Here is a 23,802-nt window from a genome sequence, read left to right as displayed (position 1 = left end):
CTGCACTCAACTGCACTGCACTCACCTGCACTGCACTCACCTGCACTGCACTGCACTCACCTGCACTGCACTGCACTCACCTGCACTGCACTGCACTCACCTGCACTGCACTACTCACTACTCTGCACTCACTACTCTGCACTCACTACTCTGCACTCACTACTCTGCACTCACTACTCTGCACTCACTACTCTGCACTCACTACTCTGCACTCTGCACTCACTACTCACTACTCTGCACTCACTACTCTGCACTCACTACTCTGCACTCACTACTCACTACTCTGCACTCACTACTCACTACTCTGCACTCACTACTCACTACTCTGCACTCACTACTCTGCACTCACTACTCTGCACTCTGCACTCACTACTCTGCACTCACTACTCTGCACTCACTACTCTGCACTCACTACTCACTACTCTGCACTCACTACTCTGCACTCACTACTCACTAATCTGCACTCACTACTCACTACTCTGCACTCACTACTCACTACTCTGCACTCTGCACTCACTACTCTGCACTCACTACTCACTACTCTGCACTCACTACTCACTACTCTGCACTCACTACTCTGCACTCACTACTCACTACTCTGCACTCACTACTCTGCACTCTGCACTCACTACTCTGCACTCACTACTCTGCACTCACTACTCTGCACTAACTACTCTGCACTCACTACTCTGCACTCACTACTCTGCACTCACTACTCACTACTCTGCACTCACTACTCACTACTCTGCACTCACTACTCACTACTCTGCACTCACTACTCACTACTCTGCACTCACTACTCTGCACTCACTACTCACTACTCTGCACTCACTACTCACTACTCTGCACTCACTACCCACTAATCTGCACTCACTACTCACTACTCTGCACTCACTACTCACTACTCACTACTCTGCACTCACTACTCACTACTCTGCACTCACTACTCACTACTCTGCACTCACTACTCTGCACTCACTACTCACTACTCTGCACTCACTACTCTGCATTCTGCACTCACTACTCTGCACTCACTACTCTGCATTCTGCACTCACTACTCTGCACTCACTACTCTGCACTCACTACTCACTACTCTGCACTCACTACTCTGCACTCACTACTCACTACCCTGCACTCACTACTCACTACTCTGCCTCACTACTCACTACTCTGCACTGGGGACGCTTTGCAGTTTTAAGATTTCCGTCTGGGATTTACCGGCTTTTACATTTACTTCTCGCGGAACCCGCTCCGCGGGTCTCGCATCGTTAAAGATACATTGTTGCAAGCAGCCTGAAGGTTTGTGGAGGGAACGGCGAAGACAGAGACTCCCCGGGGCTGCGAGCGAGTGCGTGCGCTCCAACTGGGACTGCAATTCCCAGGAGCGCCCGCCAGCCCTGACTGTCAACACCTGGGCCGCTCTCCCCGACCCCTCCTACCCTTCCATCGAGGATTTATAAGCATTTTCCCTTGTGACGGCGTGTGGGACGCTTTGCAGTTTTAAGATTTCCGTCTGGGATTTACCGGCTTTTACATTTACTTCTCGCGGAACCCGCTCCGCGGGTCCCGCATCGTTAAAGATACATTGTTGCAAGCAGCCTGAAGGTTTGTGGAGGGAACGGCGAAGACAGAGACTCCCCGGGGCTGCGAGCGAGTGCGTGCGCTCCAACTGGGACTGCAATTCCCAGGAGCGCCCGCCAGCCCTGACTGTCAACACCTGGGCCGCTCTCCCCGACCCCTCCTACCCTTCCATCGAGGATTGATAAGCATTTTCCCTTGTGACGGCGTGTGGGACGCTTTGCAGTTTTAAGATTTCCGTCTGGGATTTACCGGCTTTTACATTTACTTCTCGCGGAACCCGCTCCGCGGGTCCCGCATCGTTAAAGATACATTGTTGCAAGCAGCCTGAAGGTTTGTGGAGGGAACGGCGAAGACAGAGACTCCCCGGGGCTGCGAGCGAGTGCGTGCGCTCCAACTGGGACTGCAATTCCCAGGAGCGCCCGCCAGCCCTGACTGTCAACACCTGGGCCGCTCTCCCCGACCCCTCCTACCCTTCCATCGAGGATTGATAAGCATTTTCCCTTGTGACGGCGTGTGGGACGCTTTGCAGTTTTAAGATTTCCGTCTGGGATTTACCGGCTTTTACATTTACTTCTCGCGGAACCCGCTCCGCGGGTCCCGCATCGTTAAAGATACATTGTTGCAAGCAGCCTGAAGGTTTGTGGAGGGAACGGCGAAGACAGAGACTCCCCGGGGCTGCGAGCGAGTGCGTGCGCTCCAACTGGGACTGCAATTCCCAGGAGCGCCCGCCAGCCCTGACTGTCAACACCTGGGCCGCTCTCCCCGACCCCTCCTACCCTTCCATCGAGGATTGATAAGCATTTTCCCTTGTGACGGCGTGTGGGACGCTTTGCAGTTTTAAGATTTCCGTCTGGGATTTACCGGCTTTTACATTTACTTCTCGCGGAACCCGCTCCGCGGGTCCCGCATCGTTAAAGATACATTGTTGCAAGCAGCCTGAAGGTTTGTGGAGGGAACGGCGAAGACAGAGACTCCCCGGGGCTGCGAGCGAGTGCGTGCGCTCCAACTGGGACTGCAATTCCCAGGAGCGCCCGCCAGCCCTGACTGTCAACACCTGGGCCGCTCTCCCCGACCCCTCCTACCCTTCCATCGAGCATTGATAAGCATTTTCCCTTGTGACGGCGTGTGGGACGCTTTGCAGTTTTAAGATTTCCGTCTGGGATTTACCGGCTTTTACATTTACTTCTCGCGGAACCCGCTCCGCGGGTCCCGCATCGTTAAAGATACATTGTTGCAAGCAGCCTGAAGGTTTGTGGAGGGAACGGCGAAGACAGAGACTCCCCGGGGCTGCGAGCGAGTGCGTGCGCTCCAACTGGGACTGCAATTCCCAGGAGCGCCCGCCAGCCCTGATTGTCAACACCTGGGCCGCTCTCCCCGACCCCTCCTACCCTTCCATCGAGGATTGATAAGCATTTTCCCTTGTGACGGCGTGTGGGACGCTTTGCAGTTTTAAGATTTCCGTCTGGGATTTACCGGCTTTTACATTTACTTCTCGCGGAACCCGCTCCGCGGGTCCCGCATCGTTAAAGATACATTGTTGCAAGCAGCCTGAAGGTTTGTGGAGGGAACGGCGAAGACAGAGACTCCCCGGGGCTGCGAGCGAGTGCGTGCGCTCCAACTGGGACTGCAATTCCCAGGAGCGCCCGCCAGCCCTGACTGTCAACACCTGGGCCGCTCTCCCCGACCCCTCCTACCCTTCCATCGAGGATTGATAAGCATTTTCCCTTGTGACGGCGTGTGGGACGCTTTGCAGTTTTAAGATTTCCGTCTGGGATTTACCGGCTTTTACATTTACTTCTCGCGGAACCCGCTCCGCGGGTCCCGCATCGTTAAAGATACATTGTTGCAAGCAGCCTGAAGGTTTGTGGAGGGAACGGCGAAGACAGAGACTCCCCGGGGCTGCGAGCGAGTGCGTGCGCTCCAACTGGGACTGCAATTCCCAGGAGCGCCCGCCAGCCCTGACTGTCAACACCTGGGCCGCTCTCCCCGACCCCTCCTTCCCTTCCATCGAGCATTGATAAGCATTTTCCCTTGTGACGGCGTGTGGGACGCTTTGCAGTTTTAAGATTTCCGTCTGGGATTTACCGGCTTTTACATTTACTTCTCGCGGAACCCGCTCCGCGGGTCCCGCATCGTTAAAGATACATTGTTGCAAGCAGCCTGAAGGTTTGTGGAGGGAACGGCGAAGACAGAGACTCCCCGGGGCTGCGAGCGAGTGCGTGCGCTCCAACTGGGACTGCAATTCCCAGGAGCGCCCGCCAGCCCTGATTGTCAACACCTGGGCCGCTCTCCCCGACCCCTCCTACCCTTCCATCGAGGATTGATAAGCATTTTCCCTTGTGACGGCGTGTGGGACGCTTTGCAGTTTTAAGATTTCCGTCTGGGATTTACCGGCTTTTACATTTACTTCTCGCGGAACCCGCTCCGCGGGTCCCGCATCGTTAAAGATACATTGTTGCAAGCAGCCTGAAGGTTTGTGGAGGGAACGGCGAAGACAGAGACTCCCCGGGGCTGCGAGCGAGTGCGTGCGCTCCAACTGGGACTGCAATTCCCAGGAGCGCCCGCCAGCCCTGACTGTCAACACCTGGGCCGCTCTCCCCGACCCCTCCTACCCTTCCATCGAGGATTGATAAGCATTTTCCCTTGTGACGGCGTGTGGGACGCTTTGCAGTTTTAAGATTTCCGTCTGGGATTTACCGGCTTTTACATTTACTTCTCGCGGAACCCGCTCCGCGGGTCCCGCATCGTTAAAGATACATTGTTGCAAGCAGCCTGAAGGTTTGTGGAGGGAACGGCGAAGACAGAGACTCCCCGGGGCTGCGAGCGAGTGCGTGCGCTCCAACTGGGACTGCAATTCCCAGGAGCGCCCGCCAGCCCTGACTGTCAACACCTGGGCCGCTCTCCCCGACCCCTCCTACACCTCCCACCTATTGTGTGATTAATCTATATCGGCCATTAGTACTCCCGCAGCGCGGGAGAGCGCGCGGGAGAAGCCCGGGACAAGGGCGGGGCCGTCAGCGGCCGTCCAAGGCTGATCAAGGCTGGGCAGGGCTACTCCCTTTATATTTTTATTTTCGGATTTTAATTCTTTATTCATATATTGTGTTTTTAATTGACCCTTGAGGCTATTTATTGAACTTATTTGTTGATGATTTCTATTGTGATAATGGGTATTTTATGATATTCCAGTTATTTTTGGTATACCTCTTACTCTTGTTTTATTTTAATACTTGTATATTATTCTATTTGTTCCCACGCCTTTTAATATGCCTCTTCGCTCTGGCAAAGTCAGGCAAGTGCAGATGTCTACTTCTAATGGGGTTTTTACTGGCACCATAGACCAATTCTTCCAGCGCACTACTCGCGTTTTGGAAAATGAAATCGCCCTGGTTGAAAAACGCCTATCGTTGGATTTGGTGACTGGTAGGCGTTCTTCACTAGGACCGATTCATAATGCCCGCTCCCCCGTCCCATTAACTGACCAGACAGGAGTTGTTGTAAATGCTAGAGATGTTATTTCGACCACACCTAATCAGGATGTTGTACTGGTAGAAGATACTGGGGACCTAGACACAGATTCTGTCAATTCGTTGGAAAGTAGTTCCATTAGTCATTCTTCTGTATATATGGCTAGCGACCCAGTAAACCAGCCCCCTGATAATATACTAGGTTCTGTTATTAATCCTCACCCCAAGTCTTTGGAGATTCAGTCCGTTTGCAAAACAAGTAAAAGGAAAAGAGAGGATTCTATCCATAGTGAGGGTACTCCGCATCCGAACAGCCCAACCTCTGCTGTCATTCCCCAACCCTCTTTGTCATCTAGATTTTTAGAACCCACAGGGAGTATTAACGCTGTAGATGGTGGCATTGAAGTCAACTTATTGGGGAAAATCGAGCTCTTGATCAAATCACTCCTACTACCTATCTTCGAAAGAACAAGGCTCCTAAATGATAAAATGGACTTAATGGAAACATTAATTAAAGAAAATATGTCCATTTCAAACAATTTATTACATCGTTCAGTCCTGGTAGGGCCATAAGTAATTCCCCCTGTGCAAGTTAAGGACGTAACTGATGGGGTCATAAGGAAACCGACTGGGCCATCTAATGCCCCAAGTGCTTCCAATCAAGTAACTAATTCTGGACGTACCCAGGTTCCTGTAGTAAATAGAAATAGTAAACCCACTACTGCAAATAATTCCATTTCCGTTCCTAGCATTATACCTAAACCCCCCAAGCCTGTACCTAAAACTAATACAGCCAATAAAAAGCCTGGAACGGCTAGTACTAAACGTAATGTGAACCTTCCTCCGGAATCACTACCCTATACTGTTATCTTAACTGGTGTGGCTCCCTTGGAAGTAGGGAAACAGGAATCTTATAACGAATTACGTAACAAAGTCAATTATTGGCTAAATAAGAACCGACCCCTACCGCACCCCACGAAGGCAGTTATACTCAATGTTAGAAGAGTAGAGTGGGTTGGATATAGTAAAAAAGATCTAGAGGGTGACTGCATTGTTATTAGTTTTAGAGAACCTTGGGTTGCTGAACTTATTTGCAGAGAGCCCAGATTTGGTCGTATTGGTGATGTTCAGACCCTATCATTACAATACTTCTACCCAAAAATTAATTCTGTCTCAAACTATAATCATTTCCCTACTGGGAATGGTTCAAGAGAACGTTCCTTTCCTGATGTGTCCATCCATCCTTTGTTCCGGCCCCACCTTTCAAATCGATTTGCTCCACTTAGTTGGTTGGATGGAGTAGATTGACATGATAGTGGATTTATGGTTAATGACCAGGGACATCTAGATTTGTTAAAGGTTATTTCACCCTCAATTCTAAATAGTACACGGGAGTTAGTGGAAGATGTCATCTCCCCAGGAACTGATGTGGTGGAAATTTTGGATGACCACTTGAGCAATAATTCTCTTGTTGTCTTGACGGTAGATGAATATACTGAGGGTTTGTGCTCTATTGTGCCTAATGTGTCGTGCGAAGGCCCAGTTGAATTAATAGACCTACCAGTTCTTTTACCGACTGATCTTCCTTGTGAGCCTGTAAACTGTTTAAAGGTACTGTCTTGGAATATTGCAGGGCTAAAGGGTAAAATGGTTGAGACTGACTGGGGGATTTTTGTAGAGCAATATGATGTTATGGTTTTTCAAGAATCTTGGTCGATGGAATCACTTTTCCGGCTGGGCTTTTTGAACTTTTATAAACCAGCTCACAAAGGCCCAAGGGGACGGCCGTCTGGGGGACTTGTAATTTGGGTTCGCCAATCGCTAAATGTCAGGATATATGAGTTAATAACTGCGAATGATGATCTCATGGGTTTGAAATTGACTAGGGCTGAAGCTCAGGATCTATTCGTGATCAACGTTTATGCAAGGGGAAGACCTGGGGGAAAATGCCCTGAAGTGATGAATGATCTTGAACTCTTGCTAAATGATATTGGTACTGACAAATGTGTAATGTTACTGGGTGATTTGAATTGTACAATTGAGCCCATATTGTCTATGGATGATGGTTGCTATGAGGATGCAGACCAACTTTGGAACATTCCCAGCCTATCTCTACCACCAGTTACTAAGGCAACAGAGGCAGTGCTACATTGGCTTGGGCTATGTCTGGAGAGGAACTTGAGGGCAGCCAATGGGAGGACCAAGTCTGACCTTGCAGGAAATCCCACTTTCGACAATGGCTATAGTAACAGCCGTATTGACTACTGTTTATTTAAAATGGAGTACTGGAATCTTTTGGTAGACATGGAAGTAATTGTACGTCCCGAAAGTGACCATAACCCATTGACAATCACGTTAAAAATGGAATTGGGTATAGATAGAATACAAAATGTTGATATCTATACAACCGCGAATGCAGTCCTCAGTAACGATTGTCGTAGGCTTCGCTGGGATAAGATTGTGGAAGACCCTAGAGTCCTGTCTAAGATCTCCAAGGATGTCATTTTGGCTACTGAAAAGTTGGAGCTAATATTGGCAAATAGGGGCATCCTTGATCAGGTAGGCCCAATTCATAAATCATTATTTACCACAATAAAAACCCATTTTACGTTTAAAGGTGGTCTTAACCATAAAAAAAAGGTAATTTGGGGGCAAAATGGTATGATGCAAGCTGTAGGAAGGCGCATAATTGCCTGATATCTGTAATTAAATCTAGGGATACTCAGGCAATTAAAGTTGCGAGGGCGGAGTACAGAAAAACCCTTAAACTTGCTAAAACTATATGGGATGATAATCGTTGGCAGGACCTTTATGAGGCCAGTCTATCAGGTAACCATTTGAAATTCTGGCAGGTAGTAAAATGGGGTGGATGTGGTGACCAGCAAACCCCAACTAACCATGTCTCGGCGGATACGTGGGTTGAGTTTTTTTCAGCCCAGTTTCGTGATAAACAAATAAATGATAATCCCAGCGAGGAGGGAATGTTGATTCTTCCACAGTTGGTGAACTGCGGACATGTGGTTTTTAGTGAACACGAGACGGAGATAGCGATACAATTAAGTAAAAATGGCAAAGCACCCGGGATGGACTGTGTCCCAGTAGACCTTTTTAAATATGATATGGAACATTGGGTCCCGTATATCACTGCTCTGGCTAATGCCATTGCTTTGGGAGCAGATATCCCGGTATCTTGGAGAGGGGCAGAGATTCTTCTGGTACATAAGAAAGGAGATAAGTCTAGTGCGGCGAATTATCGCCCCATTAGCCTTATCGACGCATTACAAAAAGTAATGGCCAGATTGCTGTTAGGCAGAATACAGTCATGGGCGAGGGAAGAAAATATCTTGTCCCCACTACAGGCAGGCTTTAGAGCCAACACAAGCACTATCGATCAGGTAGTCAGATTCACCATGATTTACTGGAAGACGGTGCATCTAGGAGGAGGTACATTATACGCTGCGTTCGTAGATTTAAAATCTGCGTTCGACCTGGTCCCTAGAGACAAGATGTGGTTGGCACTAAGTAAAATGGGAATGCCTCCTGATTTATTAGACTTAACGATTAGGTTACATAATCATAACTTTGCAAGAGTGAGATGGGGATCCCAAAGCCAAGTAACGGAGTCATTCCCTGTTACGCGGGGAGTTAGACAAGGGTGCGTCTTGGCACCATCCCTCTTTCTTTTGTTTATTAATCAGGTAGTGGAGTTCCTTTCATCTGTTTCATCTGATGCCCCTGTATTGGGAGGGACTAAATTCCCACTTTTAATCTTCGCCGACGATACCCTGATTCTGGCTAAAACCCAGGTGGGGTTGCAAACTGCCATTAATAAATTCACGGAGTTTTGTAAACTAAATGATTTGGAGATTAATGTCTCGAAAACCAAGTTTATGGTATTTACAAAATGTAAACCACGTAAGGGTTATGTTACCATGAACGAAGTATCACTAGAGCAAGTATGGGTAATGACCTACCTAGGCGTGTCTATTGATTATAGACTGCGGTGGAAAGAACAGATTGAGGCTATGTGCCTCAAACTAGCTAGGTTATCGGGGTGTCTCGTGAAGGAACAGCGTTGCTCCCTCACGAAAAGAGTACTTCCTGCCACGAAAATCTATAAGGCCAAAATTAGTTCGGCCGTTCTTTATGGCTCTGATCTCTGGGGACATGTTGATCTTGTACCATTAGATAAAATTCAGAACAAATTTTTTCGAAATTTGGTTGGTCTACCGCCCTCAACCCCTGCAATCCCACTATTGCTCGATATGGGCTGTCAATCTCTTAAAAATCAAGCTCTGTTTAGAATGGTTGCTTTATGGAGAAGAATCTGGTCTACCCCAGAACTGATAATGTTTGCTAATGAGCTTCGGGAGGTTCAACTGTCTTTTGGCTCAGGATATATACCCTGGTTCAAGAGCATTAAAGCCACCCTCCTTAAGATGGGTCTACCGTTACATTGGTCAGATCCAGGTAATCAAATCTTTCCCCCAAAGAATGAGTTTAAACAGTTGTTCTGGTCTGCTGTTAAAAGTGATATGATTTCACTTTCAGCTGGTTCTTCACTTACCGGTTCCTTCTTGCTTTATAAAGTAATTCCCCAACTTGAGACCTATTGGGATAACATCACTAAAGGCCTAGATAGAAAACTCTATCATCAATTCAGAGTAGGCACCTTACCAATTAGGGAATTTACTAACAAATGGCAGAATAGTCCGAAAATGTATTGCCCCTTTTGTTTAGAAGTTAACGAAACTGAGAGTCATCTCTTATTCGAATGTCATGCCTATCGCGCACCCCGTCTGAAGTGGCTCAAACCAGTTTGTCGTCGAACAAAAACACGGGTGTGTAAAGAAGCAATACACATTCTAAGAACTAATACAGCGGAGTGGGTGTCAATTGGTTTGGCAAAATATCTTGGATGGGCTTGGGTAATCCGAGCAAGATATATCAAAGAAGCTAGCAAGTAGCGTCCATCATTAATTTTACTAGATTATTTCGAAATTGAAATTGACTGATTACGTTCTGGGACATATTATCTGTTGTATTTGTTGGTTTTAATATTGTGTATAACGGCAACTGTTCCAGATATTGTTGGTATAATTCTTTTTGTTGATAACTGCTAAAGGAAAAAATGTTTTAAGTGGTTATTTGCTTATATTAAGGATTATCCTTTTTATATTTTGCTTTAGACTTTGATTAATATCATTCTCTTCTTTTTGCTTTTGATAAAAAAAAAAAAAAAAAAAATGTATGTATGTTATGTCTTTTATGAAGGAAAACTTCGAAATAAAGACTATAAAAACTGAAACTGACTACTCACTACTCTGCACTCTGCACTCACTACTCTGCACTCTGCACTCACTACTCTGCACTCACTACTCACTACTCTGCACTCACTACTCACTACTCTGCACTCACTACTCTGCACTCACTACTCTGCATTCTGCACTCACTACTCTGCACTCACTACTCTGCACTCACTACTCACTACTCTGCACTCACTACTCACTACTCTGCACTCACTACTCACTACTCTGCACTCACTACTCTGCACTCACTACTCTGCACTCACTACTCTGCACTCACTACTCTGCACTCACTACTCTGCACTCACTACTCACTACTCTGCACTCACTACTCTGCACTCTGCACTCACTACTCTGCACTCACTACTCTGCACTCTGCACTCACTACTCTGCACTCACTACTCTGCACTCACTACTCACTACTCTGCACTCACTACTCACTACTCTGCCTCACTACTCACTACTCTGCACTCACTACTCTGCACTCACTACTCTGCACTCACTACTCTGCACTCACTACTCACTACTCTGCACTCACTACTCACTACTCTGCACTCTGCACTCACTACTCTGCACTCACTACTCACTACTCTGCACTCACTACTCTGCACTCACTACTCTGCACTCACTACTCTGCACTCACTACTCAATACTCTGCACTCACTACTCTGCACTCTGCACTCACTACTCTGCACTCACTACTCTGCACTCACTACTCTGCACTCACTACTCTGCACTCACTACTCTGCACTCACTACTCACTACTCTGCACTCACTACTCTGCACTCACTACTCACTACTCTGCACTCACTACTCTGCACTCACTACTCACTACTCACTACTCTGCACTCACAACTCTGCACTCACTACTCTGCACTCACTACTCTGCACTCACTACTCACTACTCTGCACTCACTACTCACTATTCTGCACTCACTACTCTGCACTCTGCACTCACTACTCTGCACTCACTACTCTGCACTCACTACTCACTACTCTGCACTTACTACTCTGCACTCACTACTCACTAATCTGCACTCACTACTCACTACTCTGCACTCACTACTCACTACTCACTACTCTGCACTCACTACTCACTACTCTGCACTCACTACTCACTACTCTGCACTCTGCACTCACTACTCTGCACTCACTACTCACTACTCTGCACTCACTACTCTGCACTCACTACTCTGCATTCTGCACTCACTACTCTGCACGCACTACTCTGCACTCACTACTCACTACTCTGCACTCACTACTCACTACTCTGCACTCACTACTCACTACTCTGCACTCACTACTCTGCACTCACTACTCACTAATCTGCACTCACTACTCACTACTCTGCACTCACTACTCACTACTCTGCACACTGCACTCACTACTCTGCACTCACTACTCTGCACTCTGCACTCACTACTCTGCACTCACTACTCACTACTCTGCACTCACTACTCTGCACTCACTACTCTGCATTCTGCACTCACTACTCTGCACTCACTACTCTGCACTCACTACTCACTACTCTGCACTCACTACTCACTACTCTGCACTCACTACTCACTACTCTGCACTCACTACTCACTACTCTGCACTCACTACTCTGCACTCACTACTCACTAATCTGCACTCACTACTCACTACTCTGCACTCACTACTCACTACTCTGCACTCTGCACTCACTACTCTGCACTCACTACTCACTACTCTGCACTCACTACTCACTACTCTGCACTCACTACTCTGCACTCACTACTCACTACTCTGCACTCACTACTCTGCACTCACTACTCTGCACTCTGCACTCACTACTCTGCACTCACTACTCTGCACTCACTACTCTGCACTCACTACTCTGCACTCACTACTCTGCACTCACTACTCTGCACTCTGCACTCACTACTCTGCACTCACTACTCTGCACTCACTACTCACTACTCTGCACTCACTACTCACTACTCTGCCTCACTACTCTGCACTCACTACTCTGCACTCACTACTCTGCACTCACTACTCTGCACTCACTACTCACTACTCTGCACTCACTACTCACTACTCTGCACTCACTACTCACTACTCTGCACTCTGCACTCACTACTCTGCACTCACTACTCACTACTCTGCACTCACTACTCTGCACTCACTACTCTGCACTCACTACTCTGCACTCACTACTCACTACTCTGCACTCACTACTCACTACTCTGCACTCACTACTCTGCACTCACTACTCACTACTCTGCACTCACTACTCTGGACTCACTACTCTGCACTCTGCACTCACTACTCTGCACTAACTACTCTGCACTCACTACTCTGCACTCACTACTCTGCACTCACTACTCTGCACTCACTACTCTGCACTCACTACTCACTACTCTGCACTCACTACTCTGCACTCACTACTCACTACTCTGCACTCACTACTCTGCACTCACTACTCTGCACTCACTACTCTGCACTCACTACTCTGCACTCACTACTCTGCACTCACTACTCACTACTCTGCACTCACTACTCACTACTCACTACTCTGCACTCACTACTCACTACTCACTACTCTGCACTCACTACTCTGCACTCACTACTCACTACTCTGCACTCACTACTCACTACTCTGCACTCACTACTCACTACTCACTACTCTGCACTCACTACTCACTACTCTGCACTCACTACTCACTACTCTGCACTCTGCACTCACTACTCTGCACTCACTACTCACTACTCTGCACTCACTACTCTGCACTCACTACTCACTACTCTGCACTCACTACTCTGCATTCTGCACTCACTACTCTGCACTCACTACTCTGCATTCTGCCCTCACTACTCTGCACTCACTACTCTGCACTCTGCACTCACTACTCTGCACTCACTACTCTGCACTCACTACTCTGCACTCACTACTCACTACTCTGCACTCACTACTCTGCACTCACTACTCACTACTCTGCACTCACTACTCACTACTCTGCACTCACTACTCACTACTCTGCACTCACTACTCACTACTCTGCACTCACTACTCTGCATTCTGCACTCACTACTCTGCACTCACTACTCTGCACTCTGCACTCACTACTCTGCACTCACTACTCTGCACTCACTACTCACTACCCTGCACTCACTACTCACTACTCTGCCTCACTACTCACTACTCTGCACTCACTACTCTGCACTCACTACTCACTACTCTGCACTCTGCACTCACTACTCTGCACTCTGCACTCACTACTCTGCACTCACTACTCACTACTCTGCACTCACTACTCACTACTCTGCACTCACTACTCTGCACTCACTACTCTGCATTCTGCACTCACTACTCTGCACTCACTACTCTGCACTCACTACTCACTACTCTGCACTCACTACTCACTACTCTGCACTCACTAGTCACTACTCTGCACTCACTACTCACTACTCTGCACTCACTACTCTGCACTCTGCACTCACTACTCTGCACTCACTACTCTGCACTCTGCACTCACTACTCTGCACTCACTACTCTGCACTCACTACTCTGCACTCACTACTCACTACTCTGCCTCACTACTCACTACTCTGCACTCACTACTCACTACTCTGCACTCTTCACTCACTACTCTGCACTCACTACTCACTACTCTGCACTCACTACTCACTACTCTGCACTCACTACTCTGCAGTCACTACTCACTACTCTGCACTCACTACTCTGCACTCACTACTCTGCACTCTGCACTCACTACTCTGCACTCACTACTCTGCACTCACTACTCACTACTCTGCACTCACTACTCACTACTCTGCACTCACTACTCTGCACTCACTACTCTGCACTCTGCACTCACTACTCTGCACTCACTACTCTGCACTCACTACTCACTACTCTGCACTCACTACTCACTACTCTGCCTCACTACTCACTACTCTGCACTCACTACTCTGCACTCACTACTCTGCACTCACTACTCTGCACTCACTACTCTGCACTCACTACTCACTACTCTGCACTCACCACTCACTACTCTGCACTCACTACTCACTACTCTGCACTCTGCACTCACTACTCTGCACTGACTACTCACTACTCTGCACTCACTACTCTGCACTCACTACTCTGCACTCACTACTCTGCACTCACTACTCTGCACTCACTACTCACTACTCTGCACTCACTACTCTGCACTCACTACTCTGCACTCACTACTCTGCACTCTGCACTCACTACTCTGCACTCACTACTCTGCACTCACTACTCTGCACTCACTACTCTGCACTCACTACTCACTACTCTGCACTCACTACTCTGCACTCACTACTCACTACTCTGCACTCACTACTCACTACTCTGCACTCACTACTCTGCACTCACTACTCACTACTCTGCACTCACTACTCACAACTCTGCACTCACTACTCACTACTCTGCACTCACTACTCTGCACTCACTACTCTGCACTCACTACTCTGCACTCACTACTCTGCACTCACTACTCACTACTCTGCACTTACTACTCTGCACTCACTACTCACTAATCTGCACTCACTAAACACTACTCTGCACTCACTACTCACTACTCTGCACTCACTACTCTGCACTCACTACTCACTACTCTGCACTCACTACTCTGCACTCACTACTCTGCACTCTGCACTCACTACTCTGCACTCACTACTCTGCACTCACTACTCTGCACTCACTACTCTGCACTCACTACTCTGCACTCACTACTCTGCACTCACTACTCTGCACTCACTACTCACTACTCTGCACTCACTACTCACTACTCTGCACTCACTACTCACTACTCACTACTCTGCACTCACTACTCTGCACTCACTACTCACTACTCTGCACTCACTACTCACTACTCTGCACTCACTACTCTGCACTCTGCACTCACTACTCTGCACTCACTACTCTGCACTCACTACTCTTCACTCACTACTCTGCACTCACTACTCACTACTCTGCACTTACTACTCTGCACTCACTACTCACTAATCTGCACTCACTACTCACTACTCTGCACTCACTACTCACTACTCTGCACTCACTACTCACTACTCTGCACTCACTACTCACTACTCTGCACTCTGCACTCACTACTCTGCACTCACTACTCACTACTCTGCACTCACTACTCTGCACTCACTACTCACTACTCTGCACTCACTACTCACTACTCTGCACTCACTACTCTGCATTCTGCACTCACTACTCTGCACTCACTACTCTGCACTCTGCACTCACTACTCTGCACTCACTACTCTGCACTCACTACTCTGCACTCACTACTCACTACTCTGCACTCACTACTCTGCACTCACTACTCACTACTCTGCACTCACTACTCACTACTCTGCACTCACTACTCACTACTCTGCACTCACTACTCTGCACTCACTACTCACTACTCTGCACTCACTACTCACTACTCTGCACTCACTACTCACTACTCTGCACTCACTACTCTGCATTCTGCACTCACTACTCTGCACTCACTACTCTGCACTGCACTCACTACTCTGCACTCACTACTCTGCACTCACTACTCTGCACTCACTACTCACTACTCTGCACTCACTACTCACTACTCTGCCTCACTACTCTGCACTCACTACTCACTACTCTGCACTCACTAGTCACTACTCTGCACTCACTACTCACTACTCTGCACTCACTACTCTGCACTCTGCACTCACTACTCTGCACTCACTACTCTGCACTCTGCACTCACTACTCTGCACTCACTACTCTGCACTCACTACTCTGCACTCACTACTCACTACTCTGCCTCACTACTCACTACTCTGCACTCACTACTCACTACTCTGCACTCTTCACTCACTACTCTGCACTCACTACTCACTACTCTGCACTCACTACTCACTACTCTGCACTCACTACTCTGCACTCACTACTCACTACTCTGCACTCACTACTCTGCACTCACTACTCTGCACTCTGCACTCACTACTCTGCACTCACTACTCTGCACTCACTACTCTGCACTCACTACTCACTACTCTGCACTCACTACTCACTACTCTGCACTCACTACTCTGCACTCACTACTCTGCACTCTGCACTCACTACTCTGCACTCACTACTCTGCACTCACTACTCACTACTCTGCACTCACTACTCACTACTCTGCCTCACTACTCACTACTCTGCACTCACTACTCTGCACTCACTACTCTGCACTCACTACTCTGCACTCACTACTCTGCACTCACTACTCACTACTCTGCACTCACCACTCACTACTCTGCACTCACTACTCACTACTCTGCACTCTGCACTCACTACTCTGCACTGACTACTCACTACTCTGCACTCACTACTCTGCACTCACTACTCTGCATTCACTACTCTGCACTCACTACTCTGCACTCACTACTCACTACTCTGCACTCACTACTCTGCACTCACTACTCTGCACTCTGCACTCACTACTCTGCACTCACTACTCTGCACTCACTACTCTGCACTCACTACTCTGCACTCACTACTCACTACTCTGCACTCACTACTCTGCACTCACTACTCACTACTCTGCACTCACTACTCACTACTCTGCACTCACTACTCTGCACTCACTACTCACTACTCTGCACTCACTACTCACTACTCTGCACTCACTACTCACTACTCTGCACTCACTACTCTGCACTCACTACTCTGCACTCACTACTCTGCACTCACTACTCTGCACTCACTACTCACTACTCTGCACTTACTACTCTGCACTCACTACTCACTAATCTGCACTCACTAAACACTACTCTGCACTCACTACTCACTACTCTGCACTCACTACTCTGCACTCACTACTCACTACTCTGCACTCACTACTCTGCACTCACTACTCTGCACTCTGCACTCACTACTCTGCACTCACTACTCTGCACTCACTACTCTGCACTCACTACTCTGCACTCACTACTCTGCACTCACTACTCACTACTCTGCACTCACTACTCACTACTCTGCACTCACTACTCACTACTCACTACTCTGCACTCACTACTCTGCACTCACTACTCACTACTCTGCACTCACTACTCACTACTCTGCACTCACTACTCTGCACTCTGCACTCACTACTCTGCACTCACTACTCTGCACTCACTACTCTTCACTCACTACTCTGCACTCACTACTCACTACTCTGCACTTACTACTCTGCACTCACTACTCACTAATCTGCACTCACTACTCACTACTCTGCACTCACTACTCACTACTCTGCACTCACTACTCACTACTCTGCACTCACTACTCACTACTCTGCACTCTGCACTCACTACTCTGCACTCACTACTCACTACTCTGCACTCACTACTCTGCACTCACTACTCACTACTCTGCACTCACTACTCACTACTCTGCACTCACTACTCTGCATTCTGCACTCACTACTCTGCACTCACTACTCTGCACTCTGCACTCACTACTCTGCACTCACTACTCTGCACTCACTACTCTGCACTCACTACTCACTACTCTGCACTCACTACTCTGCACTCACTACTCACTACTCTGCACTCACTACTCACTACTCTGCACTCACTACTCACTACTCTGCACTCACTACTCTGCACTCACTACTCACTACTCTGCACTCACTACTCACTACTCTGCACTCACTACTCACTACTCTGCACTCACTACTCTGCATTCTGCACTCACTACTCTGCACTCACTACTCTGCACTGCACTCACTACTCTGCACTCACTACTCTGCACTCACTACTCTGCACTCACTACTCACTACTCTGCACTCACTACTCACTACTCTGCCTCACTACTCACTACTCTGCACTCACTACTCTGCACTCACTACTCACTACTCTGCACTCACTACTCTGCACTCTGCACTCACTACTCACTACTCTGCACTCTGCACTCACTACTCTGCACTCACTACTCACTACTCTGCACTCACTACTCTGCACTCACTACTCTGCACTCACTACTCTGCACTCACTACTCTGCACTCACTACTCACTACTCTGCACTCACTACTCACTACTCTGCACTCACTACTCACTACTCTGCACTCACTACTCTGCCTCACTACTCACTACTCTGCACTCACTACTCTGCACTCACTACTCACTACTCTGCACTCACTACTCTGCACTCACTACTCACTACTCTGCACTCACTACTCACTACTCTGCCTCACTACTCACTACTCTGCACTCACTACTCTGCACTCACTACTCTGCACTCACTACTCTGCACTCACTACTCACTACTCTGCACTCACTACTCACTACTCTGCACTCTGCACTCACTACTCTGCACTCACTACTCACTACTCTGCACTCACTACTCTGCACTCACTACTCTGCACTCACTACTCTGCACTCACTACTCAATACTCTGCACTCACTACTCTGCACTCTGCACTCACTACTCTGCACTCACTACTCTGCACTCACTACTCTGCACTCACTACTCTGCACTCACTACTCTGCACTCACTACTCACTACTCTGCACTCACTACTCTGCACTCACTACTCACTACTCTGCACTCACTACTCTGCACTCACTACTCACTACTCACTACTCTGCACTCACAACTCTGCACTCACTACTCTGCACTCACTACTCTGCACTCACTACTCACTACTCTGCACTCACTACTCACTATTCTGCACTCACTACTCTGCACTCTGCACTCACTACTCTGCACTCACTACTCTGCACTCACTACTCACTACTCTGCACTTACTACTCTGCACTCACTACTCACTAATCTGCACTCACTACTCACTACTCTGCACTCACTACTCACTACTCACTACTCTGCACTCACTACTCACTACTCTGCACTCACTACTCACTACTCTGCACTCTGCACTCACTACTCTGCACTCACTACTCACTACTCTGCACTCACTACTCTGCACTCACTACTCTGCATTCTGCACTCACTACTCTGCACGCACTACTCTGCACTCACTACTCACTACTCTGCACTCACTACTCACTACTCTGCACTCACTACTCACTACTCTGCACTCACTACTCTGCACTCACTACTCACTAATCTGCACTCACTACTCACTACTCTGCACTCACTACTCACTACTCTGCACTCTGCACTCACTACTCTGCACTCACTACTCACTACTCTGCACTCTGCACTCACTACTCTGCACTCACTACTCACTACTCTGCACTCACTACTCTGCACTCACTACTCTGCATTCTGCACTCACTACTCTGCACTCACTACTCTGCACTCACTACTCACTACTCTGCACTCACTACTCACTACTCTGCACTCACTACTCACTACTCTGCACTCACTACTCACTACTCTGCACTCACTACTCTGCACTCACTACTCACTAATCTGCACTCACTACTCACTACTCTGCACTCACTACTCACTACTCTGCACTCTGCACTCACTACTCTGCACTCACTACTCACTACTCTGCACTCACTACTCACTACTCTGCACTCACTACTCTGCACTCACTACTCACTACTCTGCACTCACTACTCTGCACTCACTACTCTGCACTCTGCACTCACTACTCTGCACTCACTACTCTGCACTCACTACTCTGCACTCACTACTCACTACTCTGCACTCACTACTCACTACTCTGCACTCTGCACTCACTACTCTGCACTCACTACTCACTACTCTGCACTCACTACTCTGCACTCACTACTCACTACTCTGCACTCACTACTCTGCATTCTGCACTCACTACTCTGCACTCACTACTCTGCATTCTGCCCTCACTACTCTGCACTCACTACTCTGCACTCTGCACTCACTACTCTGCACTCACTACTCTGCACTCACTACTCTGCACTCACTACTCACTACTCTGCACTCACTACTCTGCACTCACTACTCACTACTCTGCACTCACTACTCACTACTCTGCACTCACTACTCACTACTCTGCACTCACTACTCTGCACTCTGCACTCACTACTCTGCACTCACTACTCACTACTCTGCACTCACTACTCTGCACTCACTACTCTGCACTCACTACTCACTACTCTGCACTCACTACTCACTACTCTGCACTCACTACTCTGCACTCACTACTCACGACTCTGCACTCACTACTCTGGACTCACTACTCTGCACTCTGCACTCACTACTCTGCACTAACTACTCTGCACTCACTACTCTGCACTCACTACTCTGCACTCACTACTCTGCACTCACTACTCTGCACTCCCTACTCACTACTCTGCACTCACTACTCTGCACTCACTACTCACTACTCTGCACTCACTACTCTGCACTCACTACTCTGCACTCACTACTCTGCACTCACTACTCACTACTCTGCACTCACTACTCACTACTCACTACTCTGCACTCACTACTCACTACTCACTACTCTGCACTCACTACTCTGCACTCACTACTCACTACTCTGCACTCACTACTCACTACTCTGCACTCACTACTCACTACTCACTACTCTGCACTCACTACTCACTACTCTGCACTCACTACTCACTACTCTGCACTCTGCACTCACTACTCTGCACTCACTACTCACTACTCTGCACTCACTACTCTGCACTCACTACTCACTACTCTGCACTCACTACTCTGCATTCTGCACTCACTACTCTGCACTCACTACTCTGCATTCTGCCCTCACTACTCTGCACTCACTACTCTGCACTCTGCACTCACTACTCTGCACTCACTACTCTGCACTCACTACTCACTACTCTGCACTCACTACTCTGCACTCACTACTCACTACTCTGCACTCACTACTCACTACTCTGCACTCACTACTCACTACTCTGCACTCACTACTCTGCATTCTGCACTCACTACTCTGCACTCACTACTCTGCACTCTGCACTCACTACTCTGCACTCACTACTCTGCACTCACTACTCACTACCCTGCACTCACTACTCACTACTCTGCCTCACTACTCACTACTCTGCACTCACTACTCTGCACTCACTACTCACTACTCTGCACTCTGCACTCACTACTCTGCACTCTGCACTCACTACTCTGCACTCACTACTCACTACTCTGCACTCACTACTCACTACTCTGCACTCACTACTCTGCACTCACTACTCTGCATTCTGCACTCACTACTCTGCACTCACTACTCTGCACTCACTACTCACTACTCTGCACTCACTACTCACTACTCTGCACTCACTAGTCACTACTCTGCACTCACTACTCACTACTCTGCACTCACTACTCTGCACTCTGCACTCACTACTCTGCACTCACTACTCTGCACTCACTACTCACTACTCTGCCTCACTACTCACTACTCTGCACTCACTACTCACTACTCTGCACTCTTCACTCACTACTCTGCACTCACTACTCACTACTCTGCACTCACTACTCACTACTCTGCACTCACTACTCACTACTCTGCACTCTGCACTCACTACTCTGCACTCACTACTCACTACTCTGCACTCACTACTCACTACTCTGCACTCACTACTCTGCACTCACTACTCACTACTCTGCACTCACTACTCACTACTCACTACTCTGCACTCACTACTCTGCACTCACTACTCACTACTCACTACTCTGCACTCACTACTCTGCACTCACTACTCACTACTCTGCACTCACTACTCACTACTCTGCACTCACTACTCACTACTCACTACTCTGCACTCACTACTCACTACTCTGCACTCACTACTCACTACTCTGCACTCTGCACTCACTACTCTGCACTCACTACTCACTACTCTGCACTCACTACTCTGCACTCACTACTCACTACTCTGCACTCACTACTCTGCATTCTGCACTCACTACTCTGCACTCACTACTCTGCATTCTGCCCTCACTACTCTGCACTCACTACTCTGCACTCTGCACTCACTACTCTGCACTCACTACTCTGCACCTCACTACTCTGCACTCACTACTCACTACTCTGCACTCACTACTCTGCACTCACTACTCACTACTCTGCACTCACTACTCACTACTCTGCACTCACTACTCACTACTCTGCACTCACTACTCACTACTCTGCACTCACTACTCTGCATTCTGCACTCACTACTCTGCACTCACTACTCTGCACTCTGCACTCACTACTCTGCACTCACTACTCTGCCTCCACTCACTACTCACTACCCTGCACTCACTACTCACTACTCTGCCTCACTACTCACTACTCTGCACTCACTACTCTGCACTCACTACTCACTACTCTGCACTCTGCACTCACTACTCTGCACTCTGCACTCACTACTCTGCACTCACTACTCACTACTCTGCACTCACTACTCACTACTCTGCACTCACTACTCTGCACTCACTACTCTGCATTCTGCACTCACTACTCTGCACTCACTACTCTGCACTCACTACTCACTACTCTGCACTCACTACTCACTACTCTGCACTCACTAGTCACTACTCTGCACTCACTACTCACTACTCTGCACTCACTACTCTGCACTCTGCACTCACTACTCTGCACTCACTACTCTGCACTCTGCACTCACTACTCTGCACTCACTACTCTGCACTCACTACTCTGCACTCACTACTCACTACTCTGCCTCACTACTCACTACTCTGCACTCACTACTCACTACTCTGCACTCTTCACTCACTACTCTGCACTCACTACTCACTACTCTGCACTCACTACTCACTACTCTGCACTCACTACTCTGCACTCACTACTCACTACTCTGCACTCACTACTCTGCACTCACTACTCTGCACTCTGCACTCACTACTCTGCACTCACTACTCTGCACTCACTACTCACTACTCTGCACTCACTACTCACTACTCTGCACTCACTACTCTGCACTCACTACTCTGCACTCTGCACTCACTACTCTGCACTCACTACTCTGCACTCACTACTCACTACTCTGCACTCACTACTCCTCACTACTCTGCACTCACTACTCACTACTCTGCACTCACTACTCTGCACTCACTACTCTGCACTCACTACTCTGCACTCACTACTCTGCACTCCTCTCGACTCACTACTCTGCACTCACCACTCACTACTCTTGCACTCACTACTCACTACTCTGCACTCTGCCACTCACTACTCTGCACTGACTACTCACTACTCTGCACTCACTACTCTGCACTCCCTCCACTACTCTGCACTCACTACTCTGCACTCACTACTCTGCACTCACTACTCACTACTCTGCACTCACTACTCTGCACTCACTACTCTGCACTCTGCACTCACTACTCTGCACTCACTACTCACTCTGCACTCACTACTCTGCACTCACTACTCTGCACTCACTACTCACTACTCTGCACTCACTACTCTGCACTCACTACTCACTACTCTGCACTCACTACTCACTACTCTGCACTCACTACTCTGCACTCACTACTCACTACTCTGCACTCACTACTCACAACTCTGCACTCACTACTCACTACT

This window comes from Lissotriton helveticus, chromosome 9 (genome assembly GCF_964261635.1).
Source record: "Lissotriton helveticus chromosome 9, aLisHel1.1, whole genome shotgun sequence".
NCBI classification, from domain to species: Eukaryota; Metazoa; Chordata; class Amphibia; order Caudata; family Salamandridae; genus Lissotriton; species Lissotriton helveticus.
This window is presented reverse-complemented; position numbering follows the sequence as displayed.